Here is a 23,051-nt window from a genome sequence, read left to right as displayed (position 1 = left end):
GCGATTATTAGGACAGCCATAGACAAAGAGAGGGAGTAGTATCAGTTCCGGTTGATCAGAGAGGGCCTTACGTCGCAGTTGCCACATCAGGCGTAGTTGAGCCTTTTCTGTTGGACACTGGTGCAGCAAAAAGTTCCATCATGCATTCGAAACTCCCTGGCGCACCTTTGTCTGGCTTAACTAATGTTTCCGTTGGATTCTCTGGCGCCCCTTTTTAGCAATCCAGTTTCTAGCCCTTTGTCCCTTACGATCGGGACACGTGAGCTGGAGGCTCCTTTGATCTTAACTACTGGTTGTGGTGAGAATCTCTTGGGTCTGGATTTGTTGAAGCGGTTATATGCGACTCTGTATTGCTCTCCTACGGGAGTGGAGCTTACATTAGGTCAGAGAGTGATCTCTCCTATGTACTTGTCAACTGATAAGCTCCCGCCGGAATGGAGTTCCCTTCCTGAGTCTTTATGGGCAACAGGTCCCAATGATGTGGGCCTACTGGACATACCACCTTATGTAGTCCAATTAAAATCAAATGTGAGATTACCACGTATTCCCCAGTATCGCATCTCTCTTGATGGCGAGCGAGCGCTATTAGCGATCATTTATGACTTGATCGAAAAGGATGTTATTGAAGAAACTAGGGGAAATGTGTGTAATAGTCCGGTGTTACCTATTTTGAAACGAACTGACCCATCCAAGCCTCCTGTGTACCGTTTTGTAATTGATTTGAGAGAAGTGAATAAAATTGTGATTCCACAGTTTCCAGTGGTTCCTGACATTACAGCTTTGCTGACCCTGATTCCAGCCTCTGCCTCCTGGTTTTCGGTGATAGACCTAAAGAATGCTTTCTTTAGTATTCCGATTGCTGAGGAAAGCAGAGATCTATTCAGCTTCTCATTAGGTGGTCGCAGTTTTAGGTTTAAACGCGCACCACAGGGCTACTGTGAGAGTTCATCGATCTACAGTCAGGCCCTTAAGAGTCAACTTGATGCATTTGTGTTACCTGCTGGTGCGAACTTGATTCAGTATATCGATGATCTGTTAGTGGCTGCCGACACTGAGCAAATTTGTAAAACTGCTGCGGTATCATTGTTACAGTATTTATGTGACTTACATCACAAGGTGTCACCTTCTAAGTTGCAGTATTGTTGTCAAGAAGTAACCTATTTAGGTCACTTATTGTCAAAGGAGGGAAGAAGGTTGACCCCAGAAAGAATTGCAGCGATTGCTCGAATGACTGTGCCAACAACTCAGAGAGACGTACGTGCCTTTCTAGGTATCACGTCGTACTGCAGACAATGGATTCCAAACTTCTCATTGTTAGCGAAGCCATTGTTAGCTCTCACGTGCAAGGATGTTCCGACTCCTTTGCCATGGACTGAAGATTGTCAGAAAAGTTTTTCTGAATTGCGTGATGCGTTGTGTTCGGCTCCTGTGTTAGGTACTCCTGATTACAGTAAGCCGTTTACACTATATGTTCACGAGAGAGAAGGTTGTGCGTTAAGTGTTTTGACACAACAATTTGGCGGCAAACAGCGTCCATGTGCATATTTTTCTTCGACTTTAGACCCAGTAGCTAGAGCATTGCCGAGTTGTCTAAGGGCGACAGCGGCAGCTGCGGTGTCCATTCGACAGTCCGCAGGTCTGGTCATGGATAATATGCTTACATTGATGGTTCCGCATGCAGTTGACACTCTCTTGAATCGAACGAAGACTCAACACTTGACGAGTGCAAGGCTATGAGTTGACACTTTTGGCAAGTCATATACAGATAAAACGTTGTAATGTGTTGAATCCAGCGACATTGTTGCCGATTCATATGGAATCAGGTGATGTAGCACCACATGACTGTTACTTAAGAACTGAAGAAGAGACGAAGGGTCGTATTGACCTGAAAAACACTCCATTGGTAGATCCCGATGGTACTTTGTATGTACATGGTTCATGCTTCAAGTTGCCGAATGGTGATGTGACGACTGCGTATGCTGTAGTGACGTTGAGTACGGTTGTGGAAACTGCGAGATTGAGTCAGAATTCGGCACAAGCTGCAGAGTTGATTGCTTTAACGAGAGCGTGTGTTTTGTCTAAAGGAAAGCGAGTGAATGTCTTTACTGACAGTCAGTATGCGTTTGGCGTAGCGCATAGTTTTGGTCGATTGTGGAGAGAGAGAGGATTCATGACGTCTCATGGCACAAAGATTCAACACGGACAGCTCGTGAACGATCTTTTAGATGCACTTACATTGCCTAAGCAAGTGGCGATCATTAAATGCAGCGCACATCGAAAGGTTACAGATGATGTTGGTCGTGGTAACGCGTTTGCAGATGAGATTGCAAAGGAAACGGCCAAGAATCCGACAAACCGAATGTATGTTACGAGTTCAGTGAGATGGCCGGCGGAGACTGGTATGTGTGAGGACACAGTTGAGAGTGTGAAAGCGATTCAGAATGAGGCTACTGAAACTGAAAAGGCTAAGTGGAAAGAAAGCACGGGGAAGTTAGACATGAATGGATGTTGGGTTGACTTGTCAGAGTATCAGAGATGGATGTTACCGGATGCGTATGTGCTTGCTGTTGTTACTATGGCCCATGGCATGTCACATATTAGCACGAAAGGTATATGTAAGTTGTTGTCTCCCGTATGGAAGAATGATGGGATTGCAAAGTGTGCTGAGAGAGTGGTCAAGAACTGTATGGTATGTTTGATGCATAATCCTGGTAAGGGCACTCCCACTCCACCTGGTCATTTTGCTCCTCCTACATGCCCCTTTGAAGTTATCCAGTTGGACTTCATCTATATGGAGAGATGCAATAATTTGAAATATGTATTGGTTGTGGTTTGTGCGTTCTCCAGATGGATTGAGGCATACCCTCTTAAGGATAATACTGCCCTGTCCACAGCAAAAGTTCTACTCAAAGAGTATTTCCCAAGGTATGGAATGCCACGGATCGTATGGTCAGATAATGGTAGTGAGTTTGTGGGAAATGTGATGAAGAGTGTGTGTGCGGGTTTGGGTATTCGCCAAAAATTTCATAGTGCTAACCATCCTCAATCGGCGGGTTTGGTAGAAGGGTACAATGGTACTCTGAAACTGAAACTTGCCAAAATCCAAGCAACGAGTGGGTTATCATGGCCTGATGCATTGCCTCTAGCACTCCTGTCAACCAGGGCGACTGTGCACTCTCGAGTAGGGATTAGCCCATATGAGATTGTGTTCGGCCGTCCTGCGAACATTTGGGGAGTTCCAAGGCCTAAGGAATTTAGCAGAATTGAATATCCAATGTTGATTGACTATCTTTACGATCTGACTGCTAAACTGAGTTTGATTCATCAACAGGTTTTTGAAGCTCTACCGGCACAAACAGAAGGACCTGGACATCGACTCCAACCTGGAGAGTGGGTGCTGGTTCGTAACTTTGGGAGAAAAAGAAATCTCGAGCCAAGGTTCGTGGGACCCTACCAAGTCTTGTTGGCAACGAGGACTGCAGATCGGCTGGACGGCAGGAAACATTGGGTGTACGCCACCCACACGAAGAGAGTGCCGCTTCCATTGCCAGCAAATGATTGGATAAGGAAAGGGTTTGCCCCGACTGAAACAGATGTCATCCCAAAGTTTGTGCCATTTAGTGATGCTCAACCTGTAGAGATCGATTCAGCTCAGCCAGATACGTTTGTTGAATCATCTGGAACTGTACCCTTGTCTTCAGCATTGGAGAATTCAAGTTCTGAACCGTCACCTGAACAATCGAACTCTGTCTTGCCACCTGAACCATTGTTTGAAGAACAAACTCGACCTGGAAAATGTCGATATTCCCTTCGATCGCGTGACTAAGGACAAATAAAAAATTCCCTTTTGTTTTTGAATCCACATTACCCTCTCTTGCTATGAACATTGTGGATATTTGCATTTTTTTTCCTGACCTTGAGTTCTTTAATTTTGTTCTACATATCACGTGTGTTCTTTTTCTGTGCATCTAGGAGACTTATATGAAATTGAATGCTTAATTGATTAAACCTACCATCTGGGTTGGCCGTAGGGCCGTACGGGTACCTACTTCTGTTTGGCAGGTTTCTGACACTAGGTCGGTTAATTTTGTCGGTTTCTGGGAACTCCTGGGAATTGACAATTGCTACTCAGAATTAGGTGCGTCAAGAACGTTACGGACGGTCCTTAGAGGATGGAGTTCTCTAAGCTGTCAGAAATAGAGATGATGTCGGCGCAAAGATCTAAGTTGCGTAAGATTTTACAAACAAAGTGTTTTTTGTTTCAGATTTTCATGTTGTTCCTAACTGTGTCTATGTTATTGGTGGGTGGAGTGTATTTTGGGATTCAGTCTCTGTTGCCTTCCACTTCACCTACTCCCCCCTCTCATGATCTGAATTCTGATCTCGTTCCCACTATCTCTCCACATTCTTTTTATCTTCTGCCCCAACATGAACAGGTCAGACGTGCGGAATTTATGAACAATTCCTTTGTCCTACTTTTGCATCAGCATCAGTTGGTGATGAACACTACCAACTGTTGTGTGTGTGGGTTAATGCCACATACCATGGATAAGGGTATCCCGTATTTAGTTCTTCCCTACAGCTCCCAGGGGTCAGCTCGGGCATTCCAAACCATGTTCCGTAGTGCACTAGATTCCTACCCCCGTCGAGAGCCACGTCCCTTACCTTGGTTCTGGCCCGTACCACAAGTCTTTGACGATAGCGATTGCTGATCTGGATAGAGATATTTTTGATACATCGCTTATTCCAGAGGAGGAGGTGCGAGCCTACAAGGATCTGAGTGAGGCTGAGTACAGTATTTCAGTAGGTGATAGACAGCTTAAGAGCTCGTCTCCAATCTGGATTGTACCCCACCTTGGTAATTTCTGTCTGCAAGGTCTTGGTCGAAATCCGAGAGCTCAGCTTGGGAAGAGTGCTTGTACTGAGACGTACGTTTTACCGATGCTCTCTTCCCCTGTATTTCTGACTGCCAAAGGTACCTATTTTGTGTGCTATGATCGCGCTTATACGTGGTTGCCCCGTGACTTCTCGGGCACCTGTTATATCGCGAATCTTTTGCCACTGACTTTTACAGTTGCCTCAGACTACCACAAAACGAGAGTTGTGAGAGGCGTTATTAGTAAAGAGGACACTGCCGGTCAAGAAGCAGGAGACTTCTTTAAGGGTTTCCTACCGTTTTGGGGACCTATGGTTAATAGTAGGAACCTGAGACAGTTGACTCGTGTGGTAGAATCGACTGCTAACATAACTGCAAGTGCTCTTGGTAACCTGACAGCAGAGCTGCAAGCGGATAGACTGATGACATTGCAGAACCGTATGGTTCTAGATGTTGTACTTGCAGATAGAGGTGGTGTGTGCAAGGTGATCCATTCGAGTTGCTGAATTTTCATACCTGACAATGCTCCAACTGTTTATCAAGCCATCTCGAAGTTGCATAAAATCTCCGAGTCCATACACGTGGACGAAGGTGATTGGACGCTTCTAGGATGGTTTTGGGGTCTGATGTCGACTTGGGGTTGGACGATTCTGATGATTGTAGGGGTTGTTGTGACGTTTCTGTTCACGTGTTGTCTTTGTGTACAGTGTGGTCCAGCCTTATGTAGCCTTTGTGCTACAACGTGTATAAGAAGACCATCTGTTACCAGAGAGACATTGATGGATAGAATAATGCTCCAGCAACATCTAAACGATCTGATGAATATCTATATTGATTCTGATATCGACTAGTGCTTGCCTACATGAGGGCAAAAGGAGCGTCTGAGGTTCGGTGAGAATCAGAACGACGTTTTGGGCTTGGTCGGATATGGATGAGTTTGGTATCTACGAACCGTAAATGATGAGATTAGTAGATGTACGTGTTTTCGCTACACTACTTGGAAGGGTTCGTCTTATTTACGGGTTTTTCATCTGAACCTTCGGGTTCCATTTTAGATATGGCATCCATTTTGTTTCTTGCCCTCACGTAGCCGGCGAACGGACAATGTCCGCTTGATGACCCTGGGATTCCCAAGCTCTTGCGGAAGATGCATATTCCTTTGAGTGTGCCTTTATGACTAGGGAAGTGACGCGGCGAAAGCAGATGGCTCCGCTCGAGGCTCATCTTGCCGTGCCGGTCTATTGTTTCAGCCTTGCATACGTTAGGCTCGAATCCTTTAATCCTGTGATCACGCTTCCGATACTGCCCCCACACTCTTTTCAATCTGTTGTCTGTCTTTGTTTTCCTTGCACCTGTTTCTGTCCCTTCTCTTAGGTCGTTTACGACTAGAATGGAATGCGCCTAATGGTGGGATAGTGTGCTTTTACAGTTGGGAACCGACATGTCTCTGTAATTATGTTCCGGGCTTCTGAAAACATGAATGCGATCCTTTTTAAGTTTACTGTGGGAACTGAGTTGTAACCTTTTGTCGTTATGTTGTGCAATGGCTAAAACGTGTATAAAAGGAGCGATCCACTTTTGCAATTTGAAGCAGACTCTCTGAACATACACTATGTTGTACTTCTAGCGATTTCTGTGTCCCTGCAGTAAATAAACGCTGATCTTTGACGCCGAAGGAAGTGTCCCGTGTCTCTGTAAATTGTACGCCGGAACAGGTATCCCCACGAAGGTTTCAGGTGTTGTCCCCTGGCACCGCTGGGCTTTAAATTAGCCCAGTCCTTCAGTGCCACATCTGAGCCTCCATGTCCTATAAAGGGTATTGCTTGGTCATAGATCTGGGCAAATAAATCTTCAAGATCCCTCCACTCATTCCTGGTGACATTGAAAATATACTGGTGAATAGGGAGACCCCAAGTTAAGGGGTTTACGAAACTGCAGAAGTAAATTATCCTGAAGTGAGGAGGGCGTTCTATGGAGTAAATCCCATATTCTCCTGAATCTGATGAAGAATGTCATGTAATACTTCCTTAGGGATATATTTCCCTTCAAGGTCAGTTGATGGAAGAGAAGAGTCGCTGTCTGAGGAACCATCAGATACTGAAAGGAGATTATCTGTAGGATGGCGAACATCCCCCTTAGTAGAGTCTTTCCTGGAATCCTCTTTAAAGTCCCTTAAGGTTTCCAGGACAATGCGCTGAATCCTTTCCTTCTCTTCCACTATCCCCTGCTTAAACCTCTAAGGGGATGGAGAGGAGGACTCAACTGCCGACAAGGAAGGAATTCGGGACAGAGGTGTGATGCCTCTTTGAAGAATGCATGCCCATGACGACCAGCAGCACCAATCATCAAGCAGGCACCAACAGCAGGCAAATGGCAGCAAAAGCAGACAAATCACTCAAAATGCAGAGAAAAATACTAAAGAGAAACCAGCAAACTTATGACACCAAACAACACGTACCTGCCTCCAGGCCTGCTGTTTACATGTGTATATACATCAGCAGTATCAACCAGCTGATAGAGAAAAGACGTGCATGCTCAGAGGCCTCAATTCTGAGAAAGCGCAAAAATGGAAACTTGCTGCTAATCTCCAGTGGCTCCGGAGAAGCAGGAACAAAGCCTACACTTGCTCTGGCGAGCTCCGACAGCCTCCTGGCCTCTGAAGACCAACTCAGGAGCAAGAGGAGAAAGGGGCATAGCCCAGAACCTGCCCCTCTGCTAACATAAACCAAACTCTGGGCTCTCCCAAGTCTAGCTGGAAAAAATATTTGGAGAAGGCCCGTCCCCGCCCCACAACATGACCCGAACAGAGGACCGGCTACAAAACAACTTGGGGTCGCCAGAAGACGCACACCGCCGACCCGCGTGGTCAGTCCCTGAGAGGAATCCAAAGGAGTAGCGGAAAGGGGACTCCCAAGCCCAGGAGTGAAGTCCCTCATGATCCTCCAGCCTACACATCCTGAGTGTTCTCACCCCACAGGACAGAAAAAACAACAAAGAGGATTCTAGGTAAGCCCATGCCTTACAAGGTACCCAGAAGGGTGGGAGGGCTTACTAGAATATTCCTGTATATTTTTGTTTCTGTCTGGAGGGTGTAATGACTGGGACGAGGACGAGGGACATATCAGTAAAGGGTTCAGCGAGCATGAATAGCAAGGTCAAGGCACCAGGCATGAGACCACCAATCAGGAGACAACAGCAAGAATCCCTCCAACCCTTGAAAATGTTGTAAAAATAAAAACAACCCCAGGAATCCTCAGGACCCCTGCTGAGGATACTGCTACCTTCAGTACTGAATACTTGGACTCCAATACGCTGAACAGAAGCAGATTCCACAGACAACACTGGAAGCAAAAAGACAGCAGATTACAAGAGCTACCAAAATCAAAAAGACAACAAACCTTCTGACCGTCCGGGCCTTGGGTGCTTTTAAGCAAGAAGATCCCCTGTTCAAAAGACCTATTGCATACTGGTTAAAACCAAGATAAGGGGTACCTTGAGACCAAGTGGCGAGCCCACCAGCCTACCGCTACATGGAAACAGCTGGCAACCTAAAAACACTCACCTGGTAACAGGCGCCCAGGGGCAGAAGTGACCTATCTATGAATCCACTACAACATACAGATACGGCCCAATAAGGCCAACATCCTTTGAAGGAAACAAGGCATGGCAGTTTGGGGTGGACTGTTTTTATTTTTTACTGTGGCTCTGGCCAAAAGAAGCATTATGCTGATAACAGTGCTTTGTTTTTAGCATAAGCGGCTCTGTAATGAGCATCACGAACATCTTTTGTCATTTATATCTTCGTTGGGAGAAGATGTCAAAAGGGAAGGGGCTCCTGATATTCTTCAAACCTGCCACTCCCATTTCTAATAATCACACTGTGGGTACTTTTACACGTTACTAAGGCCTGCCTGAACAGAACAGTATGTTTGCAAATCATGTATTTGATTGTATTTTTAAAACGGCAAAAGAACTTAACAGCAATGTTTAAATAAGTCTGGACATATTTAAACATTGGCAGTTTAAAAGATTAATTGTGACATTTTTTGAAGGGAGGCTGATTATTTTCTTCACAAGAAGAGGGTGGGGGAGGCAGCATTAAAAAGTTTGAAGATCACTTCTATAGAGAGAGACTTGTTCAACTTCTCATGCTTCTGGAATGTGTCTTCAAGGGAGGGGTCGAGGTCACCAGTGATTTATAATATGCTAGTTCCCCCATGGTGTGGGCTGTGGCTATACAAGGCCCTGCACTTTAGCATTCCTAGTTCTTTTAAAGCAGAGACAATGATTGGTCACCTTCCAAGTAAAGAAGGCACAAATGACAAATTATATTCAGGGTCACTGGAATTATGCGGCAGGAGAGGGCCACATTATGAGGCAAGAACATAAAAATGTTGCGGAACATTTTCTGATCATATTACTTCACTGTTTTGTCTTCCTTACACTTGTTAATACTGTCTGGGCATTAGTTTCGCCTCATTATTACCAGTTTAGCACTTAAACAAAGCCATAAGTCAACCTTTACAAAGGGGGTTGCACTGCAAGGCAACATATGTTGCTGTGTCTTAGTACCTTTTGAACCATTAGAGCTAGAACATTTATTAGGGGGTGGAGGTTGGTAAAGATTATGCAGAAGATGAATTATGTGGCAAATACAAGAGATCCATAATTATGTGAAAAACCCTGGAGCTGCACGATCGCATAATTCCAGTGGCCCTAATTATATTGTATGTAATTACATGTATATAGTGCTTATTACCGAGCGCTATATAAATGCAAAAAAGGAGAGAACTTTTAAAATGGTGCTGCAATGATTCAGTGTTCATTAGGTAGTCCAGAATTTATTTTACCAACAGGATCTACCATTCTCTAAGGGAACACTTGTAGTTTTGCATCTAAAAATTCCAAATACTGGCTAAAAACTAAGAATGTGCATAGTGATATTGGCAAATAAGGGGTCTGCGCAGTTAGTTTGTTTCGGTGGTTGGTGGTGGGTGGCACCAGCATGTAATAGTTTGGGCAGGGATTTTTAAAAGATTGTCCCTCTGAGTAAAATGGTCTTTTCCATCTGTCATGCAACACAGTTACTCCAACATTCTGTAAACATGCAGCAGAGGGCAGCAGCCCATCACTGTGCTCCTCTACCTCTTGTTTGCTGTGTAGCTCAGTTTGGATAGGGCGGACACGAGCACCACTGTAGGGTCATATGATATGTAGGATACAATATTTCACTGCACCTTGTCGAGGGCTGCTCAAAGTCCACCTCACAGAACACTGTGTGTGCCTGTTGCCCTGGGTAAGCATTTAGTAGCCTGGCAGAGTGGATCAGCCTGGCACTGTGCATGAATAGCACCTGACAATGCACCCACCAGAGCTTTCTGCTGCAGAAGCATGGTGTACCCACACCGCTCAGCCCGTGTGTGGTTTAGCTTTTGGGCCTTCTTACCATCCCTGCGAGTAGCAGTTGGTGGTTGGAAAACATGGAGAACAAGGGTACCCAGATCCAACTTGAAGACACAGGCACATTTCAAAGGCTCATTTGAAATGCTCCTCAGCTGCGCAACCTCTGAACCTTTCTGTCCCTCAACCCGAGCCAATCAGGAGGTGCCCACCCAGTCTTCTAATCCCCTATGCCAACTTCCAACTGGCAACTGCAGTTCTGTGTATTAATACACCTTCTGCTGAGACACAGTCCAGATGCCTCGCCACTTTTGAATATCTGCTTGAAGAGGGGATTTAAAGCAAAAGCTTGATGCCAGAGACAAGAGTTCACATTTTAATTAGGTGAGTGGTGATGACATCTGTGTATATATATATAGTAAACCAGCCCCCTTCCCCAACTCGGCACCAAAACAAAGAAGTATCCTGAGACTACCAAACTTGGTTTTGAGAATTAAACATCCTCGAGCTGTCTTAATTTTGCAAAAGACACAGAAGTATTGATACTGACACACCTCAAAATATTTACATTGAATATCCATGTCAATACAATGCTAGACGTAACATTTCATGTCTGAAATTTCTTAAAATCTTTGTTACCCACCGTGCTGGCAAATCAAGCACCGTCCCCATGAAAATGTAATTTGTTCTCCCCGGATTACCACTAGGGCCCCTACTTAGTACTTAGCAAGACGAATTGAGCCACCATCTCATACGATGGGAGCCAACTTCGGCAAACCAGTAGGTTAGACCCTAAACAATATCAGGACAACCCAAAACTGGACCCTCCTGGCATCCTTTGGAAGATAGACCTGGGTAAGTCACCTCTATCCTGTTCCCCTGGTGCCAGTTGCATCTCCCGAATCACCTCCAGGTCCTGTTAAAGAATCACCCATGGACAGGCAAAATATAGTCGCTGTAGCACCCAAACCCCAGCCTCCTGCAGACCGCTGCTTTACGACCCCTCCTTCAGGGCATAGGTCCTATGTGATTAAGGCACCTAGTGCAAAGATATTTGTGTTAGAGGTGGGCAAGCCACTGAAAGCTCGAGCCTGAAGCTTGGCTCTGACTCTGCTCAAAGTCCTGTTGGAAACCCGAGCCCATAACTAATCAAACGTCCATGTGACTTTTGCTTGCCACCCAGAATGTGGTGTTGCGGCAAGTGTCGCTGAGTTTGGACCTGAGACACCAGGTTCAAGTCTCGGCATGGCTCTACATCCCGTCAGTCTAGGCAAATCACTTAATCTCCCCCTACCTATAAATAATGACTAGAGCCTGGTGTAATGTAATTGTGTGATTGTAGGCAATTTTTTTTATTTCACCAACACTCAATTTTTTTCATTATCGGGTACAAAAGCCCTTTCAAATAAGCAACTTAAGATTATAAGTTGTACAAAAGCCTTTGTTTTTGATTTATTGGACTATAATGTTGCTCTATAATAATCAGGGCCACATACAGGGTTTACATTAACTTTTAGTACGTTTTTCTTGCGCAGCGCCATAACGTGCCGTATGAATGTCAAAGCTACCTCATATTAACCCCTTCCATGCTGATGACGAACCCCAGCCGTCATGCACTACGGTGCTCGTGTGCTGATGACGGCTGGGGTTCGTCACGGCCCGCCCCTGTTCGTGTTGTTTACAGCACACCAGGCGAATCGCGGCTGCATGGAAGGGGTTAAAGAAATATATATTTTTTAATTTTGAAGAGACGGTATACTATTTTAAGTGATGTTTGTTGGGTGATTTACATGGTCAACATTTTCAGGGCTCAGCTCATGCACAGGTTCTACGAGCCGAGTCAGACCCTTGGCTCGGCTTTCCCCATTCTTTTGTGGGATCGCCCAACTCTACTTTATGTGCCCAGTAAATCTCAGGGAACAATAATAATGGTAAAAGAAGTCTGGAGGTTATCGCATTTGTTGGAGGGATCTGTGTTTTGTCTCGTCTCAGTTTTGAACTAGAGTAGCATAGAGGGTTAATGTGTCTCCTGTAACTCACATCATGTAACATGCAGATGGCAGATTTTTATTTTACGTAGATAGGTAGGGCAGTTTCTAGTTTTAATACAAAGATATTTTTGTTACTTGCAGTTCATAAATTGTAATCCTTCTAATATAGGACAGTGAGCTATGAACGACATGCGGCTCCTAAACCTTGCAACCCTCACTGTGTTATGCAACACATATTGTACATTGATTTACACACTTGCATAATTTATTGTCAATGTATTGTGTACCTGTGATGTAAAGCACTCTGACACACTGCATTGGGATGAGTAGAGCTATAAAAAAGTGCTATTTGCATTGCTATTTGTGTAAATGCTGGGACAGACCAACACACTTGATATTCTTACAGTGCATGCATGCATATTTCTTATGTACAGGGACTGGATACATTCAAAACCACGCCTCTACCTGTGAAGTGATAACAAGCTGTGTGCCTTTGTTTCCCCTCCATTGCATTTGCATGTAGGTGTGAGGCTCCTGATAGTCCCAGCACGGATACTCAAACAAAAGGAGGCCTGATAGCCCCTTATATTGGACCTTGTTCTGAGCCCAGCTCAATGTAAAAAAATAAAGTTCCCTCAGTGCAAACAACATGCAGGCCCCGCTGAATGATTACAGGTGTCTGAAAATTACACCAGGACTAGTTCAGCATATTATAGTGGGGCCCAGCTTCTTGGCAGCATGGACGGCGTCCACCCTGTGAAAATAGTGGACGACTTGGTCTACCCGTGTGTACCGCTGACTTGTGCCCTGCCCTCTGAGGGATAATAATTAGAGCCAAATCTACAATTCCCCTGACTTTATAGGGGGTCGTGTTTTCTCACGCTTCGGCACCTGCTCTTCTGCTCCTGACACAAGAGTGAATTTTCGCACACAATGGCAAGAACTGCCATTGGGCACCACTCCTCTCCCCCGCTGGCCCCTCCCTAAATGCTGGTGGCCCCAACATGGAGCCCCCTTCCTAATATTAGTAAGTTCTTTGGCTTTTGCTTTTCTGCTCATTGTTATATTGGTGAACGTGGGCGTGCTGCCGTCACTCTCGCTTCAGTGGCATTCCGATAGTATGTGGGTAGTCACACTCGCTTACTTAAGATGCTGTTAGAGATGCTTCTGAAGCGGTCACATTGAGTATTGCGGTTACCACAACTTTCACCATACCCTAGAGGCTTGCTGCTGTCACTTAATCTTGCTTTCAGCGACTGTAGGTCTTATAGCGGTCGTGCCCTGCAACGCGTGCTCTTGGTGACTGCAAGTGAGTGCTGCTGCTATCATACACTATAAGTTCCTGCGGCTGTCACTCTGAGTTCTGTTGTGAAAGGATATAACTCCTGCCAGTGCCCTGCTTCTTCAGGTCTTCATGCACAATGCGGTCACTCACTGGTGATCCAGCTGTCAGTCCTACTGATACCACCTCTACAGGCTGGTTGCAGCACACAAGCCCCAAACTGAGTGGATGGATGTGTGAAGCATACAGCATGTGAGAGCAGGTCAACTTCCAGAGTCCAGGAGGAGAGATTTGTATCAGCAGCCTCAAACCCAATCATAGTTCCATCAGCAGACAAAATGTCAAAGGTGTAAACACTCCCCTAAACTGCTTGCTATTACTTCCATCTTCCTGCAATAGATCATCAGGCACTGTTCAGGTGGAGGAACATGAGCTCCTCACTAGCTAGACGTGCAGGTGTTGTCCACCAGCTGGAGCTACAGCATCCCCGTGCCAGTGGCAAAGTGAGCAAGGGACTCACGTCTGAGCATACCCTGCCACACTTATGGTGGCCAAAAGCGGTACAAAAGGGGGTGGCGATGGACGGAGCATCTGAATCAATCAAACACTCACACCCAGTCAAAAGATATGGGTTTAATCTATCGCAGTTCTTTAGCCCACTCTGCCACCCCAGTTCAGACATGGCCATATGCAAATCAGTCTGACCCTGTGCCTCATGGGAACAGTCCAGCCCGAACTGCCAAGCCATGTCTTCCCTGGACTGGAAACAAGCTTCTGAGGACCGGTTTCTGGCATTCCAGCCGTCTTCAGCCCGGCTTGCTTGAATCCAGTGGCAAAGTGAGCAAGGGACTCACGTCTGAGCATACCCTGCCACACTTATGGTGGCCAAAAGCGGTACAAAAGGGGGTGGTGATGGACTGAGCATCTGAATCAATCAAACACTCACACCCAGTCAAAAGATCTGGGTTTGAGTCCCATGCTCTCCACACCACTGGATTCAAGCTAGCCGGTCTGAAGACCTGTTTCCGGTCCAGGGAAGGCATGGCTTGGCAGTTCGGGCTGGACTGTTCCCATGAGGCACAGGGTCAGACTGATTTGCACATGGCATGTCTGAACTGGGGTGGTGTGAAGTGCAAAAAAACGATGGATTTAGGCCCAGATCTCTGTAGTGGGGTGAATGTATGACTGTTCTGCATTCTGTCCATCCACTGTGGTTTTTGCTATATAAAAATAACACATACATGTTTTCCATTTAGTTACCTGCTTATTCCACTCTGTAAATTACACTTCCTTTTGTGTTCTCTGTGTGAACCCCTTCATTTATGACATTCCAATAGAAGCCCTATATACTTTTCTTTATCTCAGTACACATTCTGCACCTTTGATACAGTTCCTAAAAGTCTCCTTCTCAATGTCTGTGGGTGCACTTCCTTGGGTTTATTAGGAGATCCGCCACACACATCTTTTTGTTCAATGGAAAGTTTTGATTGTTATGTGTTCAAAGTTGCTTTTAGTATAACAAGACACTTTTCAATAAGGATTCAGTGCTATCTTTTCTATGTGTCATATAAGTATCCAGGCACAAGATTCGCTATATACCAAACCTCTTGCTGACATCCCAAGCTTGCAGGTCTGGTGGAACTCTCAAAGCTCCAGCATTGCTTAGTGTCTGAGTGGAATTTGTTGGCAAATCATAAGGTCTGGAATGAATGTCCTCGCATTGCGTGAAATAGTAGCTCCACTAATGAGGCTGGAACTGGTACTAGCCCCCTCCCCCCAAGAGGTTTGGGTCTAGTTGCACCCCTGTGTCTCGCACATGTGAGTTTAATTTCCTGATTGGCTTGCATTGGACTGAAGGATTTATGCGAGAGAAAATGTTAAATAAATCAGTTTTGTCTAAAAATCAGGAGCCTCCTGCATGAATCTGGACTATTAGTATGCATTCTCTGTTTGCATCTAAGACATTCAAGCTACGCAACTAGAAGACAAAATGCCAGTAAAGTTCAGCATAAACGACGTGGAAATGCCACATATATACCTAAACTGACGACCTACATACAAATGTGACAAATTCTAACTGCAAATCCCTGCATCAGAGAGGTGCAGCTTGGGTACCTGTGGCACATCGAGCTACGTCACCCATGTTTCTGTATACCCAAGTGGTTTTATTGGTATAAGCAGACTACAACTCCCACAATGCATTAGATTGATAAATCAACGCTCAGGACTGGAGTATCAGATAGCTGGTAATACGGAAAAAATGGTACATATAGAATATTTAGGGGCAGTAAGAGCTATATAAATATAATACAATGACAATATTTGTTTTTTCTTATCTCTTCGCTGTCACCGGTTTGTTTCAGACAGTACTCTCTCTTTGAGCTATTTTATAAAATAAGATCATACAACATACCTAACTCTTCTAGGTAGAGTATTGTTTCTTTTCCTCTCGGTCCTCGACGACTTCTATGCCGTGGCCTGCACAGTTACACGAACGACAATGAACCAGACATTGACGTTTTCCAAAACCCGGAAGTGTTCCACTCACACCTAATATGAGTGAGTGCCACTTTCAAGGGCTCGGTCTAGTCTTTCCAGAGTCACCATAGCGACGGAGCACGAGTGCTCCATGCGAAAGCACAGTCTGAAGCTGCCCAATCGAAGACTCCGAAGCTGCCCAATCGCTTTTGAGACCTGGACTTAGATATAAAAGAATGACAAGAACTCAATCGTTGGTGAATGAAGCAGGTCTGAAGTACCAATTAAATATGGCGGCAACAGTTACAGGAGCATAGCGTAGCCTCCGATGCGATTGTCCATTGTTTGTGTCTTCTGCCTTAGCAGAAGCTCTAGTCTGCTCATATTTAAAGCTCGTTTTCTGAGTGTGTGGCTGTGGGTGCCATGCTGCAGGAGGCCAGTGAGCGAAAAACCCACTGTGTATGGCACACCTGGCTAAATTTGTGGAGTGCAAAAAAACGATGGATTTAGGCCCAGATCTCTGTACTGGGGTGAATGTATGACATTGCTCTGCATTCTGTCCATCAACTGTTATTTTTAAATTTTTTGGCTTACAATAGTACTGTAGGTTTCTGCCTAGGTTTGTTAATTACGAAAAGTATGTTTTCATGTGTACAAGCTGTGAAATTCATGATGGGGTTCAACCAGTGAAAAAACAGAAATTCATGAAAGTGGAGCCATTGGGTATTAAACTGCCTTGTTCAGGTTTATACAGGTATGGTTCTGTTTTAGCAGCAAGCAAGCTGAATGGGAGGGACAGGAACCAAATTACTTATTGTTTATTTTAGCATAATAGCTTTTATTTTTCTCAAAATGTTGCAAAATTATTAAAGTATTGGCGTGCATTACTTTTCTATCCCAATTCTACAGGGGAGAGTTTAAGTCCCTTAGGTGCACAGCCACATTTTCCTGAACGCCCCAATCTTAGCAGTGGGTGCTCAGGATTTGAAGCATGTGACCTACTTGCAGTGTCATAAACTGATCGTGAGTAACAAAATAGGCACTGGAGTTTTGCTGCTGCGGCCTGCATTTAGCCACCTGTTGTCCGAGCCAACTTCAAAAGACCAACAGCTTCTGTTTCACTTCTAATGGACATTAGCTAAGTACAAGCTAACATTTTAGAAGAAGAAAGTGGGAGAATAAAAAAAAAGAATCAGGAGCATATATTTGGCCCATTGACTTCAATTGCAGCAGAAACATTTATCTGTCTTTGTTTATTTTAATTATTTGTCAGGGATCATTAATGCAGTTCAAGAACACATTTAAACATGCTTACTGCTTATATGGGGAAAATACATTCTCCTTTTATATTCTCTCACTTTCCTCTTCTAATATGGTGGAATGTAAGCAGCAACAACATAAGGTGCACCCCTGCATGAATGATACAAGCTTCATGGGCAGGGAGTCGGCCTTGCTGTACCATAGGACAGGATAGTGATCCAGCGGGCCAAAAGAAATTCTGTCTCATATTCACAACTCTACACCATGATACTCACCATTATTCATAAATTCATCACTAGGCCCATAAATGGCAGAGACAAGAATTCAAAATTTGCAAACATTCGTGACAAGAATTTTCAATTCTATTAAGGACTAGGAGGCGAGGATTATGCTAGTCTCATTTCTTTATTGAAATGCCCAGCAGCCAAGTAAAAACCACATTACCCAGAAACACTTGGGTGATAACCATAGAGTCTTGTAGTATAAATAAGCATACAGACAATCCCACTTCCTCTTTCTTTGGTGAGGAGAATCCAGGAAACAGTAAACAATCCAAAACAGTCAATGCAACAGCAGAGTTCAGTCCATAGAAGGCAACGAAGGGAGACATCCCAAACAGCCGAAGGCAGAAAACAGGAAACATCTTCAGAGAAGAGAACAGGCACTCCTACGTGGAACCGGAGATGCATCACTTGGGATCAGAGCCTGAAAAAAGGACACAAAGCCGTAATACAAGTCCAATACAAAAACAGGAACATGTCAAAATAAGGGTGGGAAAAGAAGACAAAGCAATAGAGACTGTTGTAACAGAACAATGCATAAACAATTGTCAGTATAACAATGTATAATCCGTGGGTGGGATAATCCTCGCCTCCTAATCCTTAATAGAATTGAAATTTCTTGTCACGAATGTTTGCAAATTTTGAATTCTATTGCAGGACAGGAGGCTCTGATTATGCTTGTTCAAAGCTCATCCAACACCACAGAAGCAACCGTAGGCACAGGTTTAAAGTAAAAAGTCTTAAACACAGAATCTGTTGACCAATCAGCAGCTTTCATAAGGTCTCCCAAGGTGACTCCCAACGAAAAAGCCTTAGAGGCCATGGCTCCCCGAGCCGAATGGGCACCAAAAACAGAAACATCAATACCTGCCTCTCCCATAAGCCACCGTACCCAGCGAGCCAATGTAGCCGGAGTAACGGGGCTGAAAGGCTTCAGCAATGCAATCAATAACTGACCTTGCACATCAGAACGAAGAAGCGAAGTACTCACCTCATAAGCCTTAAGGCATTGGACCACACAAAGGTTGGGACGAGCCGGGAAAGAAGGGTAAGAGATAATCTCAGTATCAGTCTTGGTGCGCCGGGAAAGGCGAAACGTAACCCCTTCAGGAGTAAAACTCCGACCAGCTAGATCCAACGCGTGAATGTCTGAAATCCGTTTGCAGGAAAGTAAACACAGCAGCATGGTAAGCTTGGCCGAAAGTTGCTTGCGGGATAGCATGGAATTGACCGGCCAGGCTTCCAAAAAGCGTAAAACTACCGAAACGTCCCATAAGGCCACATACTTGGGACGCGGAGGAATTGCCATACGAACGCCTTTAAGGACTTTGGACACCAAAGGATGCTCCCCCACAGGTTTACCATCAATGGGAATATGGCCCGCCGAAATAGCAGAACGGAAGTTGTTGATGGTACGGTACGCCAAACCAGAAGCTGAATATAAGGAAGCCAAAAAATTGACAATTAAAGAGACATCAGCTGATGTCGGATCAGCTTGCCGTTGAGCGCACCAATCACTCCAACGTTTCCAGGAACCTCTGTAACGTTTGTGGGTAGCTGGAGCCCAGGCGTTGCTGAGGAGTCTGGTAGCGTCCGTCGAAAGGCCTGACACAGCCCACCGTTCCCCGAAATCCGCCACGCTAGGAGAAGGAGAGAGCCTGACTGAACCAGGGGATGTGGATTCTGAAGCGGATCTAACAGGAGATTCCGCTTCTGAGGCAGAAGAAATGGCAATGCGCAAGTCATTTCCAGGAGAACAGGGAACCAAGGCTGAGCCCGCCACAGAGGAGTGATCAGAATCAGCTCCGCCTGAAAACGTGTCACATAGGCCAGAACCCTGGGGATCATCATAAATGGAGGAAACGCATAACACAGGGAGGTCGGCCACGGTTGAAGGAAAGCATCCGTTGCCAGAGCCTCCGGGTCCGGTCTCCAGCTGAAGAACCGGGGAAGTTGGGCATTGAGCCGGGACGCAAAAAGATCGATCTGACAAGGGCCCCAAATCCGTAGAAGTTGTCGAAACACACGCGGATGGAGCCTCCAGTCGCTGAAATCCCTCAGGTACCTGGAGTTCCAATCCGCCACCACATTGCGACAACCCGGAAGGTATTCCGCAATAACTGTGATCCTGTTGTGTAGACAGTAATGCCAAAACTCCTTGGCGATCTCCGCCAACAACCTCGAACGAGTCCCTCCCAGCTTGTTGATATAACGGACTGCTGATACATTGTCCATCCGGAGAAGTATACAGCAGCGGGACTGAAGAGGAGACAGACATTTGATCGCGAACGATCCCGCCAGCAACTCCAAACAATTGATGTGGAGAGAGCGTTCCTGGGGTGACCATCGTCCCCCGGTCGTGATCGATCCGCAGCGGGCTCCCCAGCCCCACTGACTGGCATCCGACTCGATCACAATCTCCGGAGAAGACCCGAAGAGGGCCCTGCCGTTCCAGGCCTCCATGTGGTCCAACCACCATGTCATTTCCGACTTCGCCTCCTCCGACAGAGGAATGTGGTCGGAATAGCGAAGGCCCCTCTGAAGATGCAGAATCTTCAAGCGCTGCAACGCACGGTAATGCAGCGGAGCCGGAAATATCGCCTGCAGAGAAGACGCTAAAAGACCGACAACTCGAGCTAATGGCCTCAACGACACCGTCGGACTCGATACAACAGACCTCAATTCCCGCTTGATGTAACAAACTTTCTGACGAGGTAGCAGAAGTTGACAAGAGAGGGAATTGATTTGGAATCCCAAGAAATCTATCACCTGAGTAGGTTGAAGTACAGATTTGGGAACGTTCACTAAAAAGCCTAGAGACTGGAGAAGGTCTACGGTCCACGTCAGAGGAGTCATAAGCTTTACTGGACAATCCGCTAACAGGAGGATGACGTCCAAATAGATGATCAAGCGAACTCCGCGACTGCGGAGAGACTCCACGACCGGACGCAACAGTTTCGTGAAGCACCACGGTGCTGACGAAAGGCCGAAAGGAAGAACCTGATATTGATACCATATCCCCAGCCACTGGAACTGAAGAAAGCGGCAATGGGGCGGAAAAATCGGAACCGAGAGGTATGCATCCTTGAGGTCTAGACGGACCATCCAATCCCGTTCCCTCAAGAGATCCCTCAAGAGATGGATTCCCTCCATCTTGAAGTGGCGGTACACCACCCCTGCATTGAAGTCCTTCAGATTGAGGACCAACCTCGATCCCCCTCCCTTCTTCTCCACAAGGAAGATTGAGCTGGCAAAGCCCTGAGGATGACGCACCGTCGGCACAATCGCCCCCTTCGCCTCCAGAGACCTGAGTTCCTCTGTGATGAACTCTTGACTTTGGCTTGAAAAATGGAGAGGAAAGGGAGGACGGGACTGACGAACAGGTTGATAAAACTCTAGTTTGAAGCCCTGAACCGTCTCCAGCACCCATGCATCGCTGGAGATTGATCGCCAGTTCTCTAGGAAAAAGCGAATCCTGCCCCCCAGAACAACACTGCATGCAGGAAGAATTCTCACCTGAAGTGGCGGAATCGTGGTAGCCGCCGGAGGATCCACCAGCACGTCCTTTTTTGAACTGGCCACGGCCTTTTCTGGAGGGATAGAAGTTTGAACGTGGGGTATATCCCGAATCCTGCTGACCTCCCCGCTGGGACTGGTACCCTTTCTGGGAGGGCTGTTGTTGACCACGGCTGGAGGAACGCCCCCTACTTCTTCCGGCCCTGTTGAAAACCGGACGAAAGGTCCGGCGCAGAGACGCCTGTGCCTTATCCAGGCCGCTGAAGGTATTCACAAAGTTGGTGAGCTCTTTCAAAAATGGATGCCCAAAAAGCAGACCCTGAGCCGCAGGGCCCGACTCTGAAGTGGCCAATTCTTGCAGCTTAGGGTCCAATTTCAGTAAAATTGAACGGCGCCGCTCGGCAGAGAGCGCGCAGTTGGCATTACCCAACTGGCAAATGGCGCGTTGAGCCCAATTAATCAGCTCATCAGGATCAACCATCCGATTGGTACTCTTTGCAAGAAAACCAAGATCCAACATTTTGGTGAGGGGTCCCAGGAGATCCAAAACTTTGTCCTGGCAAGCCCGCCAGGACCTATCAAGACCCTTTTTGGGATCTTTCGCAAACTTGCGCAGATATGTCGACATGGTGGGATCCACCTCCGGGGTCTCCGCCAGATGATCAGCCAAGTCTGGACGTGGGCATTCTGACCGGAGACGGGCACGCACATCTTTTTCAAAGGGCTGACGTATGTGCTGCTGGACGTACTCCGTCACATCAGGGGAAGGAAGCCAAGCCGTGGACTGGGGGTGGACAATGTCCGCCGGCTCAAAAGTAAGGACAGGTGGATGCATTGATGCATCGACAAAATGTTCTTTACACTTCTTCTTCTTGGGAGGGGGAGGGGCGGGGTCCGAGGACGAAGAGGACTGCAGGTCATCACTCTCGTCCTCCTCCACAATAGTGGTAGGCTTGGTAGATGTGAAGGACTGTGCCAACTTCTTAAAGTCCGATGCATGCGGATTGGCAGGCGAAGAAGAGGATGCTTTTTTAGCTGCAGGGACCCAACCCTGTTGTCTGGCATACTGAGTCAAGTGCCGCTTTAGAGGCGTTATAGCACGTACCATAGCTTTGTTCATGGAGTGTTGAACTCCCCGGTCTAAAGCCTCCACAAGATCCTGCTCCATGGTGCCTGGAGCGTCATCATCAAACTCCTCCTCCTCCTCATAATAGTACTCACTCATGGTTCACAGGTGTTGTGAAAATTAATGCCCACAAAGGAGGAAGGAAAAAATAAATACAAGCCAAAGGCTAATGCAAAGGGGAGTGAAAAAACCCTCACAGCAAGCCCAACTGTAGAAAACTACAGGCAAAATACAATTAAAGAGTGGAGGGTTGGCTCACTGTATGAAAAAACGTCACTCTAGGCAAAGCCTATGCAAAGTTATTACAGCCGGAGTCTTTTCCTAGGCACCGGCGTCAACAGGGGTTAATTCCGATGGCCGTGGGCGTTAGCGTCGTGAAAGACGTCTGACTAGAAGCTCCGATACAATGTAGACACGGAGCGCCGGAAACAGAACTACGCGCATGCGCGAAGACCGGCTGCCAAACAGAAGAGAGGGGAGCTCGCGCGAGCAGCGCGAGGCTCCCAAAACCCCAAAAGACCACTCCACAATCTCAGAAAGAGCGCGGGCACAAAGCGCCTTGCTCCTGGAAGGAGAAACCTCGCTCCCAGCCGCGTGTCGCCGGAAAACAAAAACGGGCGCAATAAACACAACGCGGCGAAAAGCGCAAACCGAGCGCACCACGAGGCATACACAATTCAGCAATGCATACACAATTCAGCAATGCAATCACAATAAAGCGCAATAACAAGTATAATAAGGTAAGAGCACTTAACTGGCTGCGGAGCAGCAAAGAAAGAGGAAGTGGGATTGTCTGTATGCTTATTTATACTACAAGACTCTATGGTTATCACCCAAGTGT

The 23,051-nt window shown here is 46.2% G+C and overlaps 1 protein-coding gene across 4 annotated transcripts in view; it reads right to left on the bottom strand.

Annotated features, from left to right (window-relative positions):
- The window catches only part of KHK (ketohexokinase), a 93,137-nt gene extending 77,022 nt beyond the window's left edge, over positions 1-16,115 (bottom strand). Inside the window, exon 1 of one of the 4 annotated variants that reach the window (XM_086928133.1) lies at positions 15,963-16,115. The gene's annotated coding sequence lies outside the window, so the exon portion shown is untranslated. The remainder of the gene's footprint in view (positions 1-15,962) is intronic. The other 3 variants (XM_086928131.1, XM_086928135.1, XM_086928138.1) reach the window with 3 other exon arrangements.
- Between the last annotated feature and the right edge of the window lie 6,936 nt (positions 16,116-23,051).

The sequence above is a fragment of the Lissotriton vulgaris genome, chromosome 6 (assembly GCF_964263255.1).
Source record: "Lissotriton vulgaris chromosome 6, aLisVul1.2, whole genome shotgun sequence".
In the NCBI taxonomy this organism is placed as follows: Eukaryota; Metazoa; Chordata; class Amphibia; order Caudata; family Salamandridae; genus Lissotriton; species Lissotriton vulgaris.
This window is presented reverse-complemented; position numbering and strand designations above follow the sequence as displayed.